At 41.8% G+C, this 24,668-nt stretch overlaps 1 protein-coding gene across 1 annotated transcript in view; it reads left to right on the top strand.

Annotated features, from left to right (window-relative positions):
- Positions 1-24,668, top strand: part of ADCY1 (adenylate cyclase 1) — an 879,311-nt gene that overhangs the window by 60,350 nt on the left and 794,293 nt on the right. The gene's annotated exons all lie outside the window — the stretch shown is intronic.

Here is a 24,668-nt window from a genome sequence, read left to right as displayed (position 1 = left end):
ATAGAGAGGGACAGGTATTTTTTATGGGTATGGGACTCAGGGTCGACAGTGTCTAGGTTGATACCCATTAGGTCGACACCTATTGGTCAACAGTGGCTAGGTCGACACTAGAGATAGGTTGACACGGCCACTAAGTCGACATGAAAAAAAAGGTCGACATGAGTTTTTCAATTTTTTTGGGTGTCGTTTTTTCGGAAAGTGACCGGGAACCCCAATTAGTGCACCGTGTCCCCTCGCATGGTGATTGAGCTTTGGGCAAGGTGCCTCGCCCCACTACTGCTGCACTTGGCACAGGTTACCGTTCCCAATCGTAGTCCACGTGGATTGTAAAGTATGAAAAAGTTCAAAAAAAGAAAAAAAGTGAAAAATGAATGTTGACCTTTTTACACTTTGACCTTGTTCATGTTGACCTAATGGTCGTGTCGACCTATTTGTAGTGTCAAACTAGTCACTATCAACCAATTGGTGTCGACCTAAGTGATGTCGACCCAGAGTCCGGATACCATTTTTTGTGAAGCTGTTGATTTTAAATTAAATTCTCAAAGTTGATATAATGTTACAATTACTTATTGGATTTATGTACTGCATTTTTTTATTATAAGATATTGAATATACTGTAACTTGTTAGAGTTACTAGTCAACTTCAAAAAAGGTTGTGTATAGGTCTAATTTTAAGGTCTTATTTATTTTATTCTTATTTAATTTTAGGATTGTTTATCTTGTCTAAAAATTAGAGATGAGCGCCTGAAATTTTTCGGGTTTTGTGTTTTGGTTTTGGGTTCGGTTCCGCGGCCGTGTTTTGGGTTCGAACGCGTTTTGGCAAAACCTCACCGAATTATTTTTGTCGGATTCGGGTGTGTTTTGGATTCGGGTGTTTTTTTCCAAAAACACTAAAAAACAGCTTAAATCATAGAATTTGGGGGTCATTTTGATCCCAAAGTATTATTAACCTCAAAAACCATAATTTACACTCATTTTCAGTCTATTCTGAATACCTCACACCTCACAATATTATTTTTAGTCCTAAAATTTGCACCGAGGTCGCTGTGTGAGTAAGATAAGCGACCCTAGTGGCCGACACAAACACCGGGCCCATCTAGGAGTGGCACTGCAGTGTCACGCAGGATGTCCCTTCCAAAAAACCCTCCCCAAACAGCACATGACGCAAAGAAAAAAAGAGGCGCAATGAGGTAGCTGACTGTGTGAGTAAGATTAGCGACCCTAGTGGCCGACACAAACACCGGGCCCATCTAGGAGTGGCACTGCAGTGTCACGCAGGATGTCCCTTCCAAAAAACCCTCCCCAATCAGCACATGATGCAAAGAAAAAGAAAAGAAAAAAGAGGTGCAAGATGGAATTGTCCTTGGGCCCTCCCACCCACCCTTATGTTGTATAAACAAAACAGGACATGCACACTTTAACCAACCCATCATTTCAGTGACAGGGTCTGCCACACGACTGTGACTGATATGACGGGTTGGTTTGGACCCCCCCCAAAAAAGAAGCAATTAATCTCTCCTTGCACAAACTGGTTGATAAAGAGATAGTAGTATACTCGTAACAACTAGTATGACGACGGTATAAAGAATGAAAAAAAAACCACGGTTAGGTGGTATATAATACAATTATGGTTGGACGGACTGCCTGCCGAGTGCCGACACAGAGGTAGCCACAGCCGTGAACTACCGCACTGTACACTGGTTGATAAAGAGATAGTAGTATACTCGTAACAACTAGTATGACGACGGTATAAAGAATGAAAAAAAAACCACGGTTAGGTGGTATATAATACAATTATGGTTGGACGGACTGCCTGCCGAGTGCCGACACAGAGGTAGCCACAGCCGTGAACTACCGCACTGTACACTGGTTGATAAAGAGATAGTAGTATACTCGTAACAACTAGTATGACGACGGTATAAAGAATGAAAAAAAAACCACGGTTAGGTGGTATATATTATAATACAATTATGGTTGGACGGACTGCCTGCCGAGTGCCGACACAGAGGTAGCCACAGCCGTGAACTACCGCACTGTACACTGGTTGATAAAGAGATAGTAGTATACTCGTAACAACTAGTATGACGACGGTATAAAGAATGAAAAAAAAACCACGGTTAGGTGGTATATATTATAATACAATTATGGATGGACGGACTGCCTGCCGAGTGCCGACACAGAGGTAGCCACAGCCGTGAACTACCGCACTGTACACTGGTTGATAAAGAGATAGTAGTATACTCGTAACAACTAGTATGACGACGGTATAAAGAATGAAAAAAAAACCACGGTTAGGTGGTATATAATACAATTATGGTTGGACGGACTGCCTGCCGAGTGCCGACACAGAGGTAGCCACAGCCGTGAACTACCGCACTGTACACTGGTTGATAAAGAGATAGTAGTATACTCGTAACAACTAGTATGACGACGGTATAAAGAATGAAAAAAAAACCACGGTTAGGTGGTATATATTATAATACAATTATGGATGGACGGACTGCCTGCCGAGTGCCGACACAGAGGTAGCCACAGCCGTGAACTACCGCACTGTACTGTGTCTGCTGCTAATATAGACTGGTTGATAAAGAGATAGTATACAATACTACTAATATACTGGTGGTCAGGCACTGGTCACCACTAGTCGCACTGGCAGTGGCACTCCTGCAGCAAAAGTGTGCACTGTTTAATTTTAATATAATATTATTTATCATGTACTCCTGGCTCCTGCTATAACAACCTGCAGTGCTCCCCAGTCTCCCCCACAATTATAAGCTTTATATACAATACATTGATGTGCAGCACACTGGGCTGAGCAGTGCACACAGACTGAGTCACTGTGTGACTGTGTATCGTTTTTTTCAGGCAGAGAACGGATATATTAAATAAAACAAACAACTGCACTGTCTCTGGTGGTCACTGGTCACTGTGGTCGTCAGTCACTAAACTCTGTCTGCACTCTCTTCTAATCTACAGTATCACAGCAATCTCTCTCTCTCTCTCTCTTCTAAATCTAATCTAAATGGAGAGGACGCCAGCCACGTCCTCTCCCTATCAATCTCAATGCACGTGTGAAAATGGCGGCGACGCGCGGCTCCTTATATAGAATCCGAGTCTCGCGAGAATCCGACAGCGTCATGATGACGTTCGGGCGCGCTCGGGTTAACCGAGCAAGGCGGGAAGATCCGAGTCGCTCGGACCCGTGAAAAAAAAAGTGAAGTTCGTGCGGGTTCGGATTCAAAGAAACCGAACCCGCTCATCTCTACTAAAAATACAGTTTTTGCTACCTCTATACCACCAATTTTCAAAATAACACAAAGAAAGGTTTTTGGTTTGTACTTCCTGGATTTTATTTATGGATCTTTGGTTAATATCCCACCTCCAAATTAGTCATGAGTTGTCATTTGTGAAAAAAAGTATAAAAAAGATATATTGTTCTATTGTTTGCACTACTTTTTCTGGGTATTGTACTACCCCACTGTGGTTGTTCACATACATATAAGCGCTGTGATAACCTGCAATGTGAGTGGTCATTTGCGAAAAAAAAAGATATATTGGGGGTCATTCCGAGTTGTTCGCTCTGTAAATTTTTTCGCATCGCAGCGATTTTCCGCTTAATGCGCATGCGCAATGTCCGCACTGCAACTGCGCCAAGTAAATTTGTTATGCAGTTAGGTATTGTACTCACGGCATTACGAGGTATTTTCTTCATTCTGGTGATCGTAATGTGATTGACAGGAAGTGGGTGTTTCTGGGCGGAAACTGGCCGTTTTATGGGTGTGTGCGAAAAAACGCTACCGTTTCTGGGAAAAACGCGGGAGTGGCTGAAGAAACGGAGGAGTGTCTGGACGAACGCTGGGTGTGTTTGTGACGTCAAACCAGGAACGACAAGCACTGAACTGATCGCAGATGCCGAGTAAGTCTGGAGCTACTCAGAAACTGCTAAGAGGTGTGTAATCGCAATTTTGAGAATCTTTCGTTCGCAATTTTGATAAGCTAAGATTCACTCCCAGTAGGCGGCGGCTTAGCATGTGCAAAGCTGCTAAAAGCAGCTTGCGAGCGAACAACTCGGAATGACCCCCATTGTTCTATTGTTTGCATGTCTTCTTTTTTGTATTGTACCCTACTGCATTTGTTCTCAAACATATAAACGCTGTGATACCCTGCAGTGTGAGCTGTCATTTGCAAAAAAGTAGTAAAAAAAAGATTAAACAAATAGTTGTATCCTGCGCTCTCCTTCTATGGGTACGGGTTGTGGCAGTAAAATTGCAAATGAGGCTAAACCCACACACCTCACAAGAAATATACAATGATGAAATAAGGTTTTGCAACTGCGCCTGAAAAATATATAAATTGGCAATGTTTGGTAATATACCTGTTTTATTTTGTCACCAAATATCTTGGGACACGCTACATACGTGTTAATGTATTCACAGACGGAGGTCAGACAGTGGCCAGTCCGGAGCTATTTATTACCGATCCCTCTGAGATTGCCTCAGTTTACCCACCGGGGGTACCCCATTCACTTAAACGCTGCTGGAGTAAAGAATCCCCTAAAGGACATTTTTTTTGCATCATTCCTTGCAATAGACTTTTCGTTACAGAAGAACCATTAATCAATTTGGAGCACGTATTAAACTAGGACTGTGTGGATAAATACAGTTACAGACATTGTTCAAACTTCAAAGTGCGTTAATAAGGAGGTGGGACGCCACGCTCCTTTCCAGCACAATACCTGGACTTAATATTTACACTTGTTTTTATAGTGTATTGTGTATGCACACACATGTAATTTTTCATACTTTCCCTGTTTTTTTTCATAATTTTTGTTTTTGTTATTGGTAGCATTATTTCTACAATATTGTCTACTATTATTATTAAATTTTCTTCCCTTTTCTTCTTTTTCTTTTATCTTTCCTTTGTTGTAATTAGAGAACATCACTTTGTGAATACATTAACACGTATGTAGCGTATCCCAAGATATTTGGTGACAAAATAAAACAGGTATATTACCAAACATTGCCAATTTATATATTTTTCAGGCGCAGTTGCAAAACCTTATTTCATCATAGTAAAAAAAAGATATATTGTTCTATTGTTTGCAGTGGTGTGGCTCATAGGGTCGGCAGTAACTAGGTCGACAGTCATTAGGTCAATCGCTATTGGTCGACAGTGACTAGATTAGGTCAATCACTATTGGTCGACAGTGACTAGGTCAACACCTGAAATAGGTTGACATGGTCATTAGGTTGACATGGAAAAGGTCACCATGGAAAAAGTTCGACATGAGTTTTTTTGTTTTTTTTGGTGTTTTCTTCGTAAAGTGGACAGGGACCCAAATGAATGCATCTTTACCCCTCTCATTGCTTGCTTCACTTACTATTCCCAATCATAGTCCATGTGGATCGTAAAATATGAAAAAGTTAAATGAAAAAAAATAAGAAAAAATCATGTCGACCTTTCATGTGTTGACCTTTGCCATGTCGACCTAGTGACCATGTCAACCTAATGCATGTTGACCAATAATGGTTGACCTAATGATTGTTGACCTAAGTGCTGTCAACCTAAAGACCAGATACCATTTGCAGTACTTCTTCTGAGTATTGTACTATCCCACTGCGTTTGCATACATATAAGTGCTGTGATACCCCTCAGTGTGAACGGTCATTTGTGAAGAAAGTAGCAAAAAAATATATATACAGGTTGAGTATCCCTTATCCAAAATGCTTGGGACCAGAGGTATTTTGGATATCGGATTTTTCCGTATTTTGGAATAATTGCATACCATAATGAGATATCATGGTGATGAGATCTAAGTCTAAGCACAGAATGCATTTATGTTTCATATACACCTTATACACACAGACTGAAGGTAATTTTAGCCAATATTTTTTATAACTTTGTGCATTAAACAAAGTGTGTCTACATTTACACAATTCATTTAAGTTTCATATACATCTTATACACATAGCCTGAAGGTCATTTAATACGATATTTTTAATAACTTTGTGTATTAAACAAAGTTTGTGTACATTGAGCCATCAAAAAACAAAGGTTTCACTATCTCACTCTCACTCAAAAATGTCCGTATTTCGGAATATTCCGTATTTCGGAATATTTGGATATGGGATACTCAACCTGTATTGCTCTATTGTTTGTACTACTTCTTCATGTTCATAAATATGGACAGAGATCATTTGAGGGAAGAGCAGGAGCACCAATGAAATACATGCGCTGCAGCTGCTGCCACCAGTCATGACGATACTGGTCAATAGGTTACAGTGTAAGCCGTATGTGTACACAAATAAATGTGCAAATGAATTTCTGAAACAGTGCTGTTATGTGAATAATAGTTTTTTTTTTAAACTTTTCTTTTAATTGAAGCAATAAAAGTATATTACAACAAATACATTCGTATGAGTGTGATTCCATCAAAAATAGTAAATTACATCAGAATCTGCGGTATAATACAAGAAGAGAAAGAAAAGAAAAATTTACACAAACTATACATATAAAATATTATATAGGCAAGGAAAAGGGAAAAGAAAATACATAAATACTGTACTTATATGTGTGGTAAAGAGGGGTCAGAGACCACGGCTATTCAATTAATATTGTCAAATGGAAATAGGAGGATCTTGAAGGAAGATTCAAATTTTATACCATATGATATTACGGAGGCAATTAAGAATGGCTTCTTTAGTGGGTTTGGGGAGAACCTCAATAAAACTCCCAAGTAGCAAAAAAAAATTCAGTACGGGAATCTTTTTGGAGAGAAGCCTCCAACCAATCCATGTGACAAATAAAGAACAGTTTATCTTTAAACATATCTAAAGTGGGTACCGAGTTTTATATCCACATATGTAAAATTGATTTACGGACTGCAGATGATATTGCCAATAATAATTTCTTAACCTCTTTGGGTGCTCGAGTATTTCGTTGTAATAGACCAAAGATTGCCCATTCAGGCGTATGGGGAATATAGTTTATCAAGTGTATGTATGAATAATGTATGATTGATGAAAAATATTAAGATACATCTCTGTATATTTAGCCGCTGGGAATGTGGTAATTGAGGTTTGTAACATTTTTAACAAAGTCTCCACGGTAAGGGATGGGAAATGTTCCAACCAATTGGCATTACCAGTGTTGAGGAAAGAGTGTTCCAATAAGGTTCTAAGACAATTATAATAAGAGAAAATAGCCCCTTTAAATAGGGGCAATTTTAGCAACATGTTATCCAGAGGGTTGCTCCAATCACCCGCCGGGATTAGTTTAGAGATCTGACTAGCATAGTGTTGAGCTTGGAGAAACGCGAGGTTGTGTGGATCATGAAAAGTGAATTTAGTCACAGCGTCTGAGTATGAGAGCAGTTTGTGTGAGTCAGAATTAAATAATTGACCTGTTCTACAAGGACCCTCTGATTTCCACAGAGAAAATGGGTGAGCGGTACAGGTTGAGTATCCCATATCCAAATATTCCGAAATACGGAATATTCAAAAATACGGACTTTTTTGAGTGAGAGTGAGATAGTGAAACCTTTGTTTTTTGATGGCTTAATGTACGCAGACTTTGTTTAATACACAAAGTTATTAAAAATATTGTATTAAATGACCTTCAGGCTGTGTATATAAGGTGTATATGAAATATAAATGAATTGTGTGAACATAGACACACTTTGTTTAATGCACAAAGTTATAAAAAATATTGGTTAAAATGACCTTCAGGCTGTGTGTATAAGGTGTATATGTAACATAAATACATTCTGTGCTTAGATGATTTAGGTCCCATCAGCATGATATCTCATTATGGTATGCAATTATTCCAAAATACGGAAAAATCCCATATCCAAAATACCTCTGGTCCCAAGCATTTTGGATAAGGGATACTCAACCTGTATTACCATTTTGGAAATTTGGATTCTGTAAAAAGGGTAGATGTATGGAGAAGTTTTGGTGAATTTTATATTTATGTCGTAACAACAACCACACTTTCCTAGTGGTGAAAAGAAGAGGGTTGTTGGTCAGGTCTAAAGGTATTTCTGCATCCGTAATGTGTAAAAAAGCTGCTAACGACAGTGTAGGAATGAAATGTTGTTCCAAGAATGTATCAGTATATGTTTGCTCGAAATGCAACCAATCCTTAATTTAACGGACATGGGCAGCATAATTTTATGTTAAGATGTCAGGAAAATTAATTCCTCCGTTAGACTTGGGTTAAAAAAGCTTTATCAATCCAATTCGTGCCCGTTTGTTTTTCCAAATAAATTTTCGGAAAAATAGGATTTTAATTACCTATTGGTAAATCCTTTTCTCGTAGTCCGTAGAGGATGCTGGGGTCCATTTTAGTACCATGGAGTATAGACGGTTCTGCAGGAGCCTTCGGCACTTTAAGACTTTTCAACAGTGTGAACTGGATCCTCCCTCTATGCCCCTCCTCCAGACCTCAGTATAGGAACTGTGCCCGAGGAGACGGACAACTTCGAGAGAAGAATTTACATTAAACTAGTGGCGAGATTCACACCAGCTCACACCATACAAAACATGCCGCCTAACATGGCCTTTAACATAACCCATGCTAACGTGCATGCATAACGCAACAGCAACAGCTGTAAACATCTTAACACATGAGAACCTGTGTAAAAAGATAAAACGTAATTCTGCAGGAAATATGAGCACTGGTCGGGCACCCAGCATCCTCTACGGACTACGAGAAAAGGATTTACCGGTAGGTAATTAAAATCCTATTTTCTCTTACATCCTAGAGGATTCTGGGGTCCATTTTAGTACCATGGGGATGTACCAAAGCTCCCAGTACGGGTGGGAAAGTGCTAATATTCCTGTAGTACTGACTGACCAAACTGAAGGTCGTCAGCAGCCAAGGTGTCTAACCTGTAAAACTTAGCAAACGTGTTTGCCCCTGACCAAGTAGCTGCTTGGCAAATTTGCAACACCGAGACACCCCAGGCAGCCGCCCAGGAAGAACCCACTTTCCTTGTAGAGTGGGCCTTTACTGAACTCGGTAATGGCAATCCTGCTGTGGAATAAGCGTGCTGAATGGTACCTCTGATCCAGCGCGCAATAGTCTGCTTAGAAGCAGGACCCCCAATCTTGTTGGGGTCATAGAGGACAAACAAAGATTCTGTTTTCCTTATCCGAGCCGTTCTTGCAACATAAGTCCTCAACGCTCTGACGACATCCAAGGACTTTTGAAACAGCTGAGGTGTCAGAAGCCACTGGCACCACCACAGGTTGGTTGATATGGAAATAAGACACAACCTTTGTAAGAAAATGCTGACGCATCTGCAGTTCTGCTATATCTTCATGAAAAATCAAATAAGGACTCTTGTGTGACAGAGCCCCTAATTCAGACACTCGTCTGCCTGAGGCCAAGGCCAACAGCATGACCACTTTCCAAGTGAGAAACTTCAACTCTTCCTCTTGTAGAGGCACAAACCAGTCCGATTTAAGGAACTGCAACACCACATTAAGATCCCATGGCACCGCAGGAGGCACAAAGGGAGGTTGGATGCGCAGAACCCCCTTCACGAACGTCTGGACCTCAGGAAGGGAAGCCAATTGTTTCTGAAAGAATATGGACAAGGACAAAATTTGGACCTTGATAGACCCTAATCTCAAGCCAGCATCCACACCCGCCTGTAGAAATAGGAGAAGACCTCCTAATTTAAACTCCAACGCAGGAGACTTCTTGGATTCACACCAAGATACAGATTTTCTCCAAATACGATGGTAATGTTTGGACATTGGGGGTAATTCCAAGTTGATCGCAGCAGGAAATTTTTTAGCAGTTGGGCAAAACCATGTGCACTGCAGGGGGGGGGGGGCAGATATAACATTTGCAGAGAGAGCTAGATTTGGGTGGGTTATTTTATTTCTGTGCAGGGTAAATACTGGCTGCTTTATTTTTACACTGCAAATTAGATTGCAGATTGAACACACCACACCCAAATCTAACTCTCTCTGCACATGTTATATCTGCCTCCCCTGCAGTGCACATGGTTTTGCCCAATTGCTAACAGAATTCCTACTGCGATCAACTTGGAATTACCCCCATTACCCCTTTCCTGGCCAGAATAAGTGTGGGAATGACTTCATTGGGAATACCCTTACGGGCTAGGATCTGGCGCTCAACAGCCATGCTGTCAAACGCAGCCGCAGTAAGTCTTGATAAACGAACGGCCCCTGCTGAAGCAGGTCCTCGCGAAGAGCAAGAGGCTGAGGATCTTCCAGTAATAACTTCTGAAGATCTGGATACCAAGCCCTCCTTGGCTAGTCTGGAGCAATGAGAATTGCTTGAACCCTTGTTCTTCTGATGATCTTGAGAACTTTTGGTGTTAGTGAAAGTGGAGGGAACAGATACACCGACTGAAACACCCACTGGGTCACCAGTGCATCCACTGCTATTGCTTGTGGGTCTCTCGACCTGGAACAATATTTCTGAAGCTTCTTGTTGAGACGTGATGCCATCATATCTACTTGAGGAACGCCCCAACATTCTGCTACCTCTGCAAAGACTTCTGGGTGGAGGCCCCATTCTCCTGGATGGAGATTGTGTCTGCTGAGGAAGTCTGCTTCCCATTTGTCCACTCCCGGAATGAAAATTGCCGACAGAACTTTTGCATGTCTTTCTGCCCAGAGGAGTATCTTTGTCACCTCTGCCATTGCCGCTCTGCTTTTTGTTTCTGCGGTTTATGTAAGCTACTGCCGTTGCATTGTCTGACTGGATTTGTATGGGACGACCTTGAAGAAGGTGTGCAGCTTGATGAAGGCTGTTGTACACAGCTCTCAATTCCAGAATGTTTATGTGAAGGAGTACTTCTTGACTTGACCCTTGTCCTTGGAAGCTTTCCCCTTGCTTGACTGCTCACCAACCTTGGAGGCTTGCATCTGTGGTCACCAGGATCCAAGTCTGAATCCCGAACCTGCGTCCCTCCAGGAAGTGAGAACTTTGAAGCCACCACAAGAGTGAAATACTGGCTTTTGTTGACAGGATTATCCTCCGGTGCATATGTAGGTGCGATCCGGACCACTTGTCCATTAGGTCCCATTGGAACACCCTGGCGTGGAATCGGCCAAATTGTAGAGCCTCCTAGGCTGCTACAATCTTCCCCAGCAGGCGGATGCCCTGGTGAATCGATACGCGTGCTGGTTTTAAAACTTGTTTGACCATCCTCTGGATCTCCAGAGCCTTTTCCACCGGTAGGAATAATTTCTGTGCTTCCGTGTCCAATATCATTCCCAGAAATGATAACCTCATTGTGGGTTCCAATTGTGATTTTGGAAGGTTTATGATCCAACCATGCTGTTGAAGCACCGTCAGGGAAAGTGCAATGTTCTGCACTAGTTTCTCCCTGGATCTCGCTTTTATGAGGAGATCGTCCAAGTATGGGATGACTTTGACTCCTTTCTTGCGAAGAAGAACCATCATCTCCGCCATCACCTTGGTGAATATTCTCGAAGCCGTGGAGAGCCCGAAAGGCAATGTTTGGAACTGGTAGCGGCAGTCCTGCACCGCAAACCTCAGGTATGCCTGATGCGGCGGGTAGATGGGAACATGTAAATAAGCATCTTTGATGTCCATCGATACCAGAAATTCCTTTTCCTCCAAGCTGGAGATCACCGCTCTCAGGGATTCCACCTTGAATTTGAACCTTTTCAAATAAAGGTTCAGAGTCTTTAGGTTTAAAATCGGTCTGACCGAGCCATCCGGTTTTCGGCACTACAAACAGGCTTGAATAAAACCCTTTTTCCTGTTGTCACACAGGAACTAAGGAAATTACGTTGTCTTTACATAATTTCTGTATTGCGTTCAGCACTTTTGCTCGGTCCTGAACAGAAGCTGGTAGGGCTGATTTGAAAAATCGGCATGGGGGAAGGTCCTGAAATTTCAATTTGTACCCTTGGGATACTATCTGCAATACCCAAGTATCCAGATCTGAGTGAACCCAGACCTGGCTGAAAGACAGTAGATGTGCCCCCACCCGATCGTACTCCCGCAGGGGAGCCCCAGCGTCATGCTCAGGTTTTAGCAGAAGTAGCTGTTGACTTCTGCTCCTGCGAGCCTGATGGTGTTTTAGATTTTTTACCTCTTCCTCGACCTCTTCCTGCGAAGAAGTGGGTACCCTTTGCCTTTTTGGACTTGTTGGGTCGAAAGGATTGCATCGTATGAGAATGAAATCCTTTCCTAGGTGGAGCAGCTGCGGAAGGCAGAAATGCTGACTTGCCTGATGTAGTTGTTGAAATCATGGCATCCAGCTTGTCTGCAAAGAGGGCTTCTCCATTGTAAGGAAGCGCCTCAATATTCTTGGCGTATCCACAGCGCCCTGTGGGCTGAAATTGCCATAGCGGAGGATCTTGAACTCAGCAACCCAATATCCTTCATAGCTTCAACTAAGTAACCTGCAGCATCTTTGATATGGCTGAGAGTTAGGACTATTTCATCCCTGTCAACTGTGTCAATGTTAACAAGCAAGTTGTCAGACCATTTTTCCACAGCGTTACCTACCCACGCACTAGCAATGGTGGGCCTGAGCACCGTTCCGTTAGCCGTATATATGGATTTTAGGGTTGTTTCTAATTTACGGTCAGCTGAATCTTTTAAGGAGGCTGAACCAGGGGCAGGCAAAACTATTTTCTTAGACAGCCGAGAAACTGAGTTGTCTTTCATTGGGGGTGTCTCCCATTTGTGCCTGTCTTCCTCAAGGAAAGGTTACGCTACACGTATGCTTCTGGGAAGGGTAAATTTCTTCTCAGGGTTAGCCCAGGATTCTTCAAAGAACGCATTCAAATCCTTTGAAGGAGGAAAAGTCACAACCTGCTTTTTATTTAATTTAAAATAATCCTTTTCCTCTGGGACCAGTGTTGTTTCAGGAAACTCCAAAACTTCCTTTATAGCAACTATCATACATTGTATGCTTTTGGCTAATTTGGGGTCTACCTCTCTCAAATCCCCAGTGTCGACGTCAGAGTCGGAATCTGTGTCTGTGTCCCCTTGCATTATATGGGCCAGAGACTTTTTCTGGGAACTGGATGGGACCCGAGTGGATGATATGGAGGGGTCAATAAACAGTGCATCCTCCACAGACTGCCTCCAATATTTAGTCTGTTGTTCAGACTCAGAGAATTTCTTTGCAAGCATTGACATATTCTTTTGCAACATTCTCACCCACTCTGGCTCCTTCTGAGAGGGAAGGGCCACCACATTTTTCTCTTGTGCATTTAAAATGGGCTCTTCCTGGGAAGAAGCCTCCCCAATGTCTGACATGGTATACACTTGTGTACACACACACACACACACACACACACACACACACACACACGGGAGCTATTGGGGACAGACCCACACTAACGTCTGTCAGAGAGACACAGAGGGATATGCCAGTCCACACACCTTATTGTGAATTGTGGAAATATTACCCACTTACAGCGCATATACCAATAATAGGACCACAGACCTAATTATAATGAACACTCTCTGCCCCTTCTATAACACCCTGTACTTGTATCAGCGTTGTTATGAGGAAAAAACAGCATTCAGGAGCTTCACACTGGAGTTCCTGCATGAGAAAATGGCACCCAGTGAGTGTTCTGGCAAGTCTGAGGAGAAGCCCCGCCCTTCAGCCTCAGCAATGTAATATTTATACTGGCTGGGGATGGCACATCATTGGCTGTACATGTATGTACCCTTTTTGCCAGTGAGAGTAAGGTTTTAAAACATTCCCTCAGAGCGCGCCCCCCCGCTCTTTTAGGGGGTGGCAGCAGTGCTGTGGGAGTGAACGCTGGCCAGTCTTGGGCGGTGTTCAGTACCCTTCAGGAGCTAATTGTGTCCTGTCAGCGGAAGCAGAACCATTAACTTATTGAGTAGTTGGTTCCTACTCCCCCCCCCTAAGTCCCACGAAGCAGGGAAGCAACCAGCAGCTTCCCTGTAAAATAAAAAACCTAAGTAAGTCTTTTTCCAGCAAAGCTCTGTAGCACTCCACTAGTGTGCAATCAGTTTCCTGGGCACATTTTCTAAACTGAGGTCTGGAGGAGGGCATAGAGGGAGGAGCCAGTTCACACTGTTGAAAAGTCTTAAAGTGCCGAAGGCTCCTGCGGAACCATCTATACCCCATGGTACTAAAATAGACCTCAGCATCCTCTAGGACGTAAGAGAAAGGGAGGTTATCTGTAGTAAATCTGTTCTGGATAATAATATAGGAAGAACCTGTAATGGGTATAAAAGTTTCGGAAAATTAATCATCCGAATTATATTAGCTCTACCCAAGAAAGATAGTTGAAGATGGCTCAGTCCCTCAATCCCCTCTTTAATCTGCAAGATTTTTTTTATGTTAATCTCATATAAATTAGATATATTTTTAGGAAGAAAAATACCCAGGTATGGGAGTCTCGTTTTTGCCCACTTCAAAAGATAATTGTCCAGCCCATTTTGGACGGTGAAATCCACATTTTAAATTAAAAGCTTGTGATTTTTCAAAATTAACAAGAAATCCAGAGGCAGATCCTATCCTATCAATCAAATCCAGAAGGGGCCGTAGAGAACGTTTAGGATTTGATATATGAATGAGGACATCATCAGAGAAAGGCTGTAATTTTTATTTCGGAGGTCCCTACACGTATGCCCTGTAATACAGGCCAAGAATCTATAATCCTAAGTAGGGGATCTAGAGATAAATTAAATTATATTGGAGAAAGAGGGCAACCTTGACGGGTACCTTGGGACATTATGATTGGATCAGTTCTTATACCATTTATCAAGAGAGAGGTGGTAGGAGAGTTATAAAAGAAAGTTATTAAATTAATAAAGTGAGGGCCAAATTCCCTAGTTGAGAGTATTTTAAATAAAAAAGGCCAAGACACCATATCGAATGCCTTTTGAGCATCAAGGCTCAGGAGTATATTAGGAATAGTAGGGTTATTATTAGCTGCTACAATTTAAGCTATGGCCGTACGGATACCTTAATTATATTGCCACGTGTGAATCCCAGTGGATGTGACCTAAAGAGGGAAGAGGAGAAAGATTGTAATCTGGTTGAAAATATTTTAGAAAAAAGTTTAAAATCCACGTTTAACAAGGTGATGGGGTGATAAGATCCAAGCAATGTTGGATCCCTATCTGGTTTCGGAATTAAGGTGGTGAATGCATTATTAAAAGAAGGGTAGACTGGACAAGATTTGTGTATATTGTGGTATAGTTCTAATAAAGTAGGTGTAATGTCCAGTTTTAAAAATTAAAAGTATTCACAAGAATAACCATCTTGTCCAGGTGTTTTACATGTGTGTAGAGAGGATATTGCCAAACTAATTTCCTCTTCAGTTATGTCGGAATCCAAATATTCCAATTGATCAGACGTCAGATTAGGTTACTTGGCTTCACGATTAATAGCCTCTAGGGATTCCGAGTCCAGAGGGTCAGCCGAATACAGTTTACTATAATATTCATGAAAAGCCGTCGAAATATCAGAGGTCCGTATGAAGGGGGAGGAGGTATTTTTTTTAATGGAAACTATATGATTTTTTTGTTTATACATTTTGGTCAAAGAGGCCAGTAAGCGTCGCGGTTGCATACCCCATCTATAATATCATTTTTTTTTGTAAATCTATGTGTAATTGTGCTTGGGCCATCAAAAAATTATACAGTAGCGATTTAGCTTGAGTATATGCAGTGAATTTATCTTCTGAAGGATTATTAACATATAGGGAGAAAGTGTTTTGTAAGGTCATATAAAGAGTGTCATATTGTTTTTTCTGTGATTTATTACGTTGGGACACATACAGGATATTATGACCTCGCACTACCGATTTAGATGCCTCCCAAAATAAAATAGGGTCATCCCAATGGGCTATATTATTGTCTACATAATCTAGCCAGTGTCTCTTTAAATAATCACGGAATTGTTCAGAGTGATAAAGATATGCTGGGAATTTCTATGAACAATGGAATGGGCCCATAACTGGTAATTTAATGAGAACTCGATAGGGGCATGATCAGAAATTACTATTTCTGCTATATTGGCAGAACATACCTCCGTTATCAAGCTGTTAGCAACCAAAAAATAATCTCTTCGAGAGACTGAATGGTGAACGCCAGAATGGAAAGTGAAAGTCTTATCTGAAGGGTGTAATAGTCTCCAGACATCAGTTAGCTGTAACTTCAACATGAATGTATTAAGAGCTGTCCAAGAAGGGGAGTGCAAAGAAGAGGGTATAGGAGATTTATCTAACACTGGATCTTTAACCGTGTTAAAGTCTCTTCTAATTATAAGGGAGAAAGTTTCATATTGCTGCAATATATACCTGGGTATTTGGGGCGTATATTTTCAAAATCGTGTAAGGGGTATCACCAATCTTAACATCAATCAAAATATATCTCCCATTAGGATCTAATACTGTATCTAAAATCGTATATGAAAGGCGACGTGCAAAAAGAATAGCAACACCTCTTGTTTTATTGGTATAGGAGGCCGAAAAAAAGTCACCAATCTAATTAGCCCTGAGGGATGAGCCATCTCCAATCTTCCAGTGTTTCTCCTGTAAAAACATAATATCCGGATCGAGTCGGTGTAAGTGTGTAATCACTTTTTTGCGTTTAATAGGAGAATTAAGTCCTCCAGTATTCCATGAGAAGCAACCAAGTGAAGTACAGGGAGACGAATAGGGTAAAGATTGTGTGCTATGTGACATTGGGGGTAATTCTGAGTTGATTGCAGCAGCAAGTTTGTTACCAATTGGGCAAAACCATGTGCACTGCAGGAGGGGCAGATATAACATTTGCAGAGAGAGTTAGATTTGGGTGGGTTATTTCGTTTCTGTGTGGGGTAAATACTGGCTGCTTTATTTTTACACTGCAATTTAGATTTCAGTTTGAATACACCCCACCCAAATCTAACTCTCTCTGCACATGTTATATCTGTCCCCCCTGCAGTGCACATAGTTTTGACCAACTGCTAACAAATTTGCTGCTGCGATCAACTCAGAATTAGGCCCATTATCCAGCCCCAGTTTTGTTCCAAAGGCTAGACATAGATTTCAAAAAACATTGAGAGGACCTCCCATCCCAGCGAGTGGGAAGCAACCCCCTGGATTTCACCATGACCCTCAGACTCCAAACCACGCACATGGTGACATAGAAAGAAAGAATCGAAATGTGTAAAATTATAATTCTGAATGTATAGTGTAAAAGAACATGAGCAAAGGCATGCTTCAAAATCATTTTCAATTTTTTTCCAAACCATAGAAAAATTTGGTGGACCTCGTGGGACCACCAAGGCTGACCTGAAATTTCCTTGTAATATATAGAATGAACAGAGATAATAAACATATTTGTGGTGACATAAACTGTGTTACAAAAAAAAAGGAATCACCTTAGGGGGGAATATACTACAAAATAAGGTTTAGTAATGGCACATCACGGAAAAGCAACCAAAGGGGTAACATTGTATAATCAGTAAATGTATATTAACTTTTCTGAAAATTTCTAAATCAAGAATTAAACTGGTAGGCTCCAGTGAGATCACTAGAGCCGACCCATCATCTCCTCACAAACCTAATAGTGAACATATGCAAGAGGTATATTTTTAGACCTCTAGGGATGTTATCAAATAGTAGAACATAATATCTGGGTGTTAGAGGAGATTACACTAAGATTATATGATGGGACTGTATTAATCCACCTCATCGATTGGGTGATTTCGTGGAAGAGGGTGCTGGTAAGCTCAATGAAGCAGGAGAGAACAGGTAGTGTTTGCGAGCATCATCAGGGTTATCAAATGTTATGGAGCGCCCATTATCTGTAACTTTTAACTTGGCAGGGTAGAGAAGCGCAAATCATTTTTGAGATTCCACTAAGAACTTACAAACTGGTGAAAAAGCTTTGCGCTTCTGAGTTACCGCCAGTGAAAAATCTTGGAATATTAAAATACGATGCTCATCAATGACCAATTGGCCTTGTTTTTTATATGCTTTCAAGATCAGATCTTTGGTTCTAAAGTCAAAAAAGCGGGCTAACACCGGTCTGGGGTGGGTGCTGGCGTCTTCCCTCTCTATCCCTATCCTATGTACCCGTTCAATTTGAGGGAACTCTATTGTATCAGAGATTTGTTAGGTTCGTGTCAATTTAGATGACAAAAAGTCCCCTAAGGCTGATGGTTTCACTTGTTCGGGAATGCCAATAAATCGCAGGTTATTTATGCAATTTCTATTCTCAAGGTCATCTGATTTTTCTTAGAGCTCCCTGATCATAATGATGGAAGAGTCAGCCGAGGACTGCAAGGTCAGGGCCAAATCCTCAGCGTCACTCATCCTTTGTTCCAATTCTGAAATTATGTGAATAATAGTTAATTAGCAGCAGTGTGAGGTCAGCCTGTATTGTGTAAACCTCCAGGAAAGAGTGCAGGGAAATATTGGCATCTGCGCTATGCTCGACCCTGTGTCACAGATTCCAATCAGAGGCAGGCTACTCTCTGTATCACCGGCTTCACCAAGAGACCAACAATTTAGAAAAATGAAAGGACGTCATAGCAAAATGGCTTACCCCGCTTGGACTCTCTACAGGATTTGTGATTACTGTTACATGACACAAAATGTTGTGAGAGCATTACAGCTGGGTGAATTTGAACCTATGTTTTGCAAACACAACCAACTTGATGGTACAGAGTTTTTTTTTGAAATGACAGTGGTGTGCAGGGGATTCTATCTGTGGCCCAAAAATGTTGGGATATTTTCGTCATTCAGCAACAGCAGAAATTGGATCACTAAATTTTTTTGACCATGCTTGTACGACTAAAACCTGCATTCATTGCGTCTTTATTTCCAACTGACCCATATCTTAAGAGATGTAAAGATCACCTGGTGAGGAAGTTGTCTACCCAAGTAGTAAGTACATGGCACAACAATGTCTTCTTCAGTTTATCCAGCAACTTTTGCTGCCAGGAAAAAAACTCAGCTTTTTCAAGAGACCCAGTGGTGATGTAGATGAGTTCACACAACATTTTGACATCTGGTCGAGTCTAAAAGAATTGCCCAAAAGTAGTGACACCTCTACTGTAACTCCATCTAAAGAGTCCCGTTGAGTACTGTAAGGTCAAAAAGGCATCTTGGAAATGAATGTCATTAGGTAAAATACTGTAGGAACAACCTTTCCCCCGTACACCCCCCCACACCCCCCAAATTATGTAATATTAGCAGTTTTTATCATTGGGGGAAAAATACAGAACCAAAATCAAAACACATGAGGCGGTTTTGAAAAAAAGAATCCAAAACTAAAACATGATGATGAATTAGAACCAATACCAGCAAAAATGGTCCGGCGCACATCACAAGTTCTTAAATCTTAAACGTTATACTGTCTTTTGTAATTTTGTGTCGTTGGTGCTACTGTGTTTTCAGCCACCAACGTCAATTATTTTTTTCTAACCAGTTACTTATATAGCACACACATATTCCACAGTACTTTACAGAGAATGTTTGGCCATTCACATCAGTCCCTGCCCCAGTGGAGCTTACAGTCTATATTCCCTACCACATGTACATGCACACACATTCACGCTACAAGTATGGGGAGAATATACAAACTCCACACAGTTAGGGCAATGGTGCGAATTGAACCCATTACCTCAGTGCTGTGAGGCAGTAATGCTTTCTATTTTTAAAGCTCAAATCAGCCATTCAGGGTAGGACTGGCCCACAGGGGTACAGTTGAAACCACCGGTTGGCCCCACTGCCTAAGGGCCCAATCCTTCCACTAGGGATCAGGTTCCAGACTGTGCACATGTATTATACATGGTAGATTTGTTGCATTACACTGCACAAGACTATTGTGCATTTCAAGCCTCTGTGGAGGCTGGCCACATACCCTTTGTAGGCTGGTCACACCCCTAAATATGGGCCCCTATTTCTGCATTCCCACAGAAGGGCTCTTCATACCCCAGCCCGACACTGCAGCCATTTGACACCTTTAGAAAGAGTTTAGTACTTTCCTTGCCCTTGCCCAATAACAGCCTACTATATAATTAAGTTGTTACTTTTTGGGGGTCCGCGAAGGTCTCCTCACGCTTTTTTTGCAATTCTCCCAGGTAGCATTTTGTAGAAATTTCACACACATGAAACAAACTTGCATTCATAGACTTCAAAATCTTGAGGCCATCCTTGCAAATTATATCCTAATACTCTTATTTTATTTTCTAGGAGCCCTTCCCATTGTACCAGTAGTTCATAAATAGGCAAATAATATCAAAACGCACCATAACCCTGTTCATCACTTTATTATATACTAGCTGTTGTACCCCTCTCTCTCTCTCTCTTTTCCCTCCCTCTCTCTCTTTTCCCTCCCTCTCTCTCTGTCCTGCTCTGTCCTCTGTAGTGCTCTTTCCTTTTCTTTCTCCACCTCTTTCCCTGCTACTCTATTTCTTTTTGTTACAGAGCGTTACAGTCACGCCAAGCATATTGCACCATATGGTGTAAAACACCAGGACAAATCCTTATCACATTTTAGAAGCCACCTTTTTCTTAGAACAGCACAAGGTGCTATGCGATATGTAAGTAGGGGAAACAACAGAAGTCATAAGGCTTTCCTCCAGTAGCGATTCGCATGTCCAAGTAGTCTCATAGGTGATCACAACGTATATAAAAGAAAATGCAACAAAATAGTGTAATACCTTCTTTGTATCAGAATGATAGAAGCTTGTCAATCAAATGTCCAGCATATGTATATATCCAATGCGTACCCAACTCACAATATATTATGTGAGACTCCGCATATAAAAGGTATCTTTGATGGATTATGAATTCCCACACATAAGGGTGCGTACCATACTCACTCTGAACCTTGACAAAGACCCTCGACGGGGCAAAACACGTTGGAGAGTGCTGGCATTGCATACCGCGGGTTGCCGCTTGGTGCTGGATTTGTATATAACATCTTACGCAATACCCATCCTCAAAGCTGTACTCGTGTGGTGTATTTGCCTCACATTGTATATATTTTAATAATAAAGTTTTTCATTTTATTGACCCTGTCTGTATATGGAGGAGGGGTCGCGGGATTGTACCCCACAAAGATACCTAGATGCGAGTCTGCTTACCCAACTACAAGTGAGTATGGTACGCACCCTTATGTGTGGGAATTCACAATCCATCAAAGATACATTTATATGCGGAGTCTCACATAATATATTGTGAGTTGGGTACGCATTGGATATATACATATGCTGGACATTTGATTGACAAGCTTCTATCATTCTGATACAAAGAAGGTATTACACTATTTTGTTGCTTTTTCTTTTTTCTTTTATATACGTGGTGATCACCCATGAGACTACTTGGACGTGCAAATCACTACTGGAGGAAAGCCTTATGAATTACGTGAATTCCATGTGGACATTAACTATACATACGACTGTGTGAACAATAGTGAGCGCCATTGCACTTGGGGATTTTGTGTTTCAATTTGTATTGTTAGTGAGAGTTAAGTGGCTCTTGTTTCTCCAAGTGTTCTTTGCTCCTTAGGTGTCTTATCATTCTGTTTCTGCAGCTTACTAAGAATCTATGGGTTACCCAGTACCCTAAGGTCTTACCAGGCACACATAAGGGTGCGTGCCATACTCACTCGTAGTCAGGTAGACAGACTCGCATCTAGGTATCTTTGTGGGGTACAATCCCGTGACCCTCCTCCCTATACAGACAAGGTCAATAAAATTAAATACTTTATTATAAAAAATATATACAATGTGAGGCAAATACACCACACGAGTACAGCTTTGAGGATGGGTATTGCAAACTAACTTAGCTGTCAGCCGAAAACAGCATGCCAGTAAGATGTTATACACAAATCCAGCCCCAAGTGGCAACCCGCAGTATGCAATGCCAGCACTCTACAACGCGTTTAGACCCGTCGAGGGTCTTTGTCAAGGTTCAGAGTGAGTATGGTATATACTGTAAGTGTGGGAATTCATAATCCATCAAAGATACCTTTATATGCGGAGTCTCACATAATATATTGTGAGTTGGGTACGTATTGGATATATACATATGCTGGACATTTGATTGACAAGCTTCTATCATTCTGATACAAAGAAGGTATTACACTATTTTGTTGCATTCTCTTTCTTCTTTTATATACGTTGTGATCACCCATGAGACTACTTGGACGTGCAAATCGCTACTGGAGGAAAGCCTCATGAATTACGTGAATTCCATGTGGTCATTAAGTATACATATGACTGTGTGAACCACACTGAGCGCCATTGCACTTGGGGATTTTGTGTTTGAATTTGTATTGTTTATGAGAGTTAAGTGGCTCTTGTTTCTCCAAGCGGCTGCACACATGTGCTTTGCACCTTGGGTGTCTGATCATTCTGTTCTTTGAAACAACAGAAGTGTTTTGAGACTGTACATGTGTGTTCTGCTTTGAAACTTCCTGGAAATGTCATCACTGTCACTTGGGTGAGGGAAGGGTTAGAGTTCATACCAGGTATTGCATTCCAACATGATGACAGAATTTTTATGAGCAGTTGGTTTTATAATATAGATAAAGTTATGAAGCTAAATGTTAATTCCTTGAGTAATCCCTGAGAAACATGCTAAATGGACTCTTCACATTTAGGGCCTAGTGCAGACCTGATCGCAGCAGCAAATTTGTTATCTAATGGGCAAAACCATGTGCTCTGCAGGTGGGGCAGATATAACATGTGCAGAGAGAGTTAGATTTGGGTGGGTTATTTTGTTTCTGTGCTGGATAAATACTGGCTGCTTTATTTTTACACTGCAAATTAGATTTCAGTTTGAGCACCACACCCAAAACTAACTCTCTCTGCACATGTTATATCTGCCCCCTCCTGCAGTGCACATGGGGGGTCTGACCCGATCGCTCACTGCAGTTTCTCACAGCGCAGCGATCGGGTCGGAACTGTGCATGCGCCGGCGCCGCAGTGCGCCGACTCATGGCAGCCGTCGTTGCCTAGCAATCGCCTCTGAGGCAGAGGCGGTCGCTGGGCGGGAGGGGGCTTAGGGGGCGAGGTCCGGCTAACGCAGGCATGGCCGGATCATTGGGGGGCCGGGCCGTGGCGGCTGCGTGACTTCATACGCAGCCGCTGCGGGCCGGGGAGCGCCGAGTAGCTCCCGGCCAGCACGCTAAAGCTGTGCTGGTCGGGAGCTACTCTTGAAGTGCAAAGGCATCACCGCTGTGCAATGCCTTTGCACTTCTGTGGGGGGGGGGGGGGCGGCACTGACATGCGGGTTGGACTAGCCCTGTGCTGGGCGTCCCCCCACATGTCAGTGTGAATGATCGTAGCTGTGCTAAATTTAGCACAGCTACGATCAACTCGGAATGACCCCCATGGTTTTGCCCAACTGCTAACAAATTTGCTGCAGCGATCAGATCTGAATTAGGCCCTTAGAAGCCACCTTTTCCTTAGAGCAGCAATTCTCAATGCTCATGCATCACAGTAGGACCCTGGTCACAGGAAAATACAGTGACATGATGGGGGAGATGTACTAAGCCTTGAAAAGTGATAAATTGCACGGTGACAAAGCACCAGCCAATCAGCTCCTAACTGCCATGTTGCAGGCTGGGTTTGAAAAATGACAGTTAGGAGCTTGTTGGTGGATACTTTATCACCGTGCAAGTTATGACTTTTCAAGGCTTAGTACATTTGGTCCATGATCGCTGGAGTTTCTGGCATAAGAGATTGGGCTTTATTTATGAAGCACAACAGGCCTTATACTGACAGTGAGTGCCATTTTACATTTCACCTCTATCCTATCTCATAAATAAAGCCCATTATCTGGATTTAGTGAATATTATGGCTGCTTTTTATGTATGCTGCTCAGTTCAGTCCAGACCATTCTTATAATATAGTTGCATTTGCTTTTGCAAAAACACAAATATCTGACAGTGTATTCAGAGACACATTACGGCTTAAACACGCCCAGAGCTATTTATTTAGCATTTTGCCTGCCTGGTAAGACCTTTGGGTACTGGGTAACCCATAGATTCATAGTAAGATGCAGGAATCTTACAAGGAATTTATGGAATCTACTATGTAGTAAATCCTAAGGGTGCATTTTAACATGGGCTTTTACTCGCAGCTCCTGTGGCTCAGAGGAAAAATGCACCCTTTGGAAATTAACTTGCTGGGTTTTGGCAGTTAATTGAATTGATCAGCGCTGACTCATGGCTAATTGAATATGTCACATAGTATTGGTGTGTCTGTAACGGGTGCAGTGTGTGTGGTGTACATCATCATGGCAGGTGCATATTTACGGATACCTGTGCATGCACAATCAACTCTGCCACAATGCCAGAGCCTGCTGCACTGTAGAGAGGTGGGGGTCTGCATGGAGTCTGCACATCGGAACCCTCCTCTGTTAATCCACCCCTCTCCTATGGGCATGTTGATTTTAAGGACAGACGAAATGATTATTAAGCAGTGTCAACATCGAATGTTGTTTTGATCTTTTTTTTATTATCAATAATTGAGTAGTCACTAGGGTTGTTTGTCAGATCTTTCAGGTGTGGAATATTATACTTTTACTTAGGGAGGTCAGGACAGAAAAATCCCAGCCTCTGATCCATGCAAGTCACATCCCTGTTTAACACAAACACATGCTAATTTGCCCATATACACCCATTTTCTGATGAAAATCAGTTTCATT

The sequence above is a fragment of the Pseudophryne corroboree genome, chromosome 5 (assembly GCF_028390025.1).
Source record: "Pseudophryne corroboree isolate aPseCor3 chromosome 5, aPseCor3.hap2, whole genome shotgun sequence".
Classification (NCBI taxonomy): domain Eukaryota; kingdom Metazoa; phylum Chordata; class Amphibia; order Anura; family Myobatrachidae; genus Pseudophryne; species Pseudophryne corroboree.
Note: the sequence above shows the minus strand (reverse complement) of the source record. Positions and strands in the feature narration are given on the sequence as shown.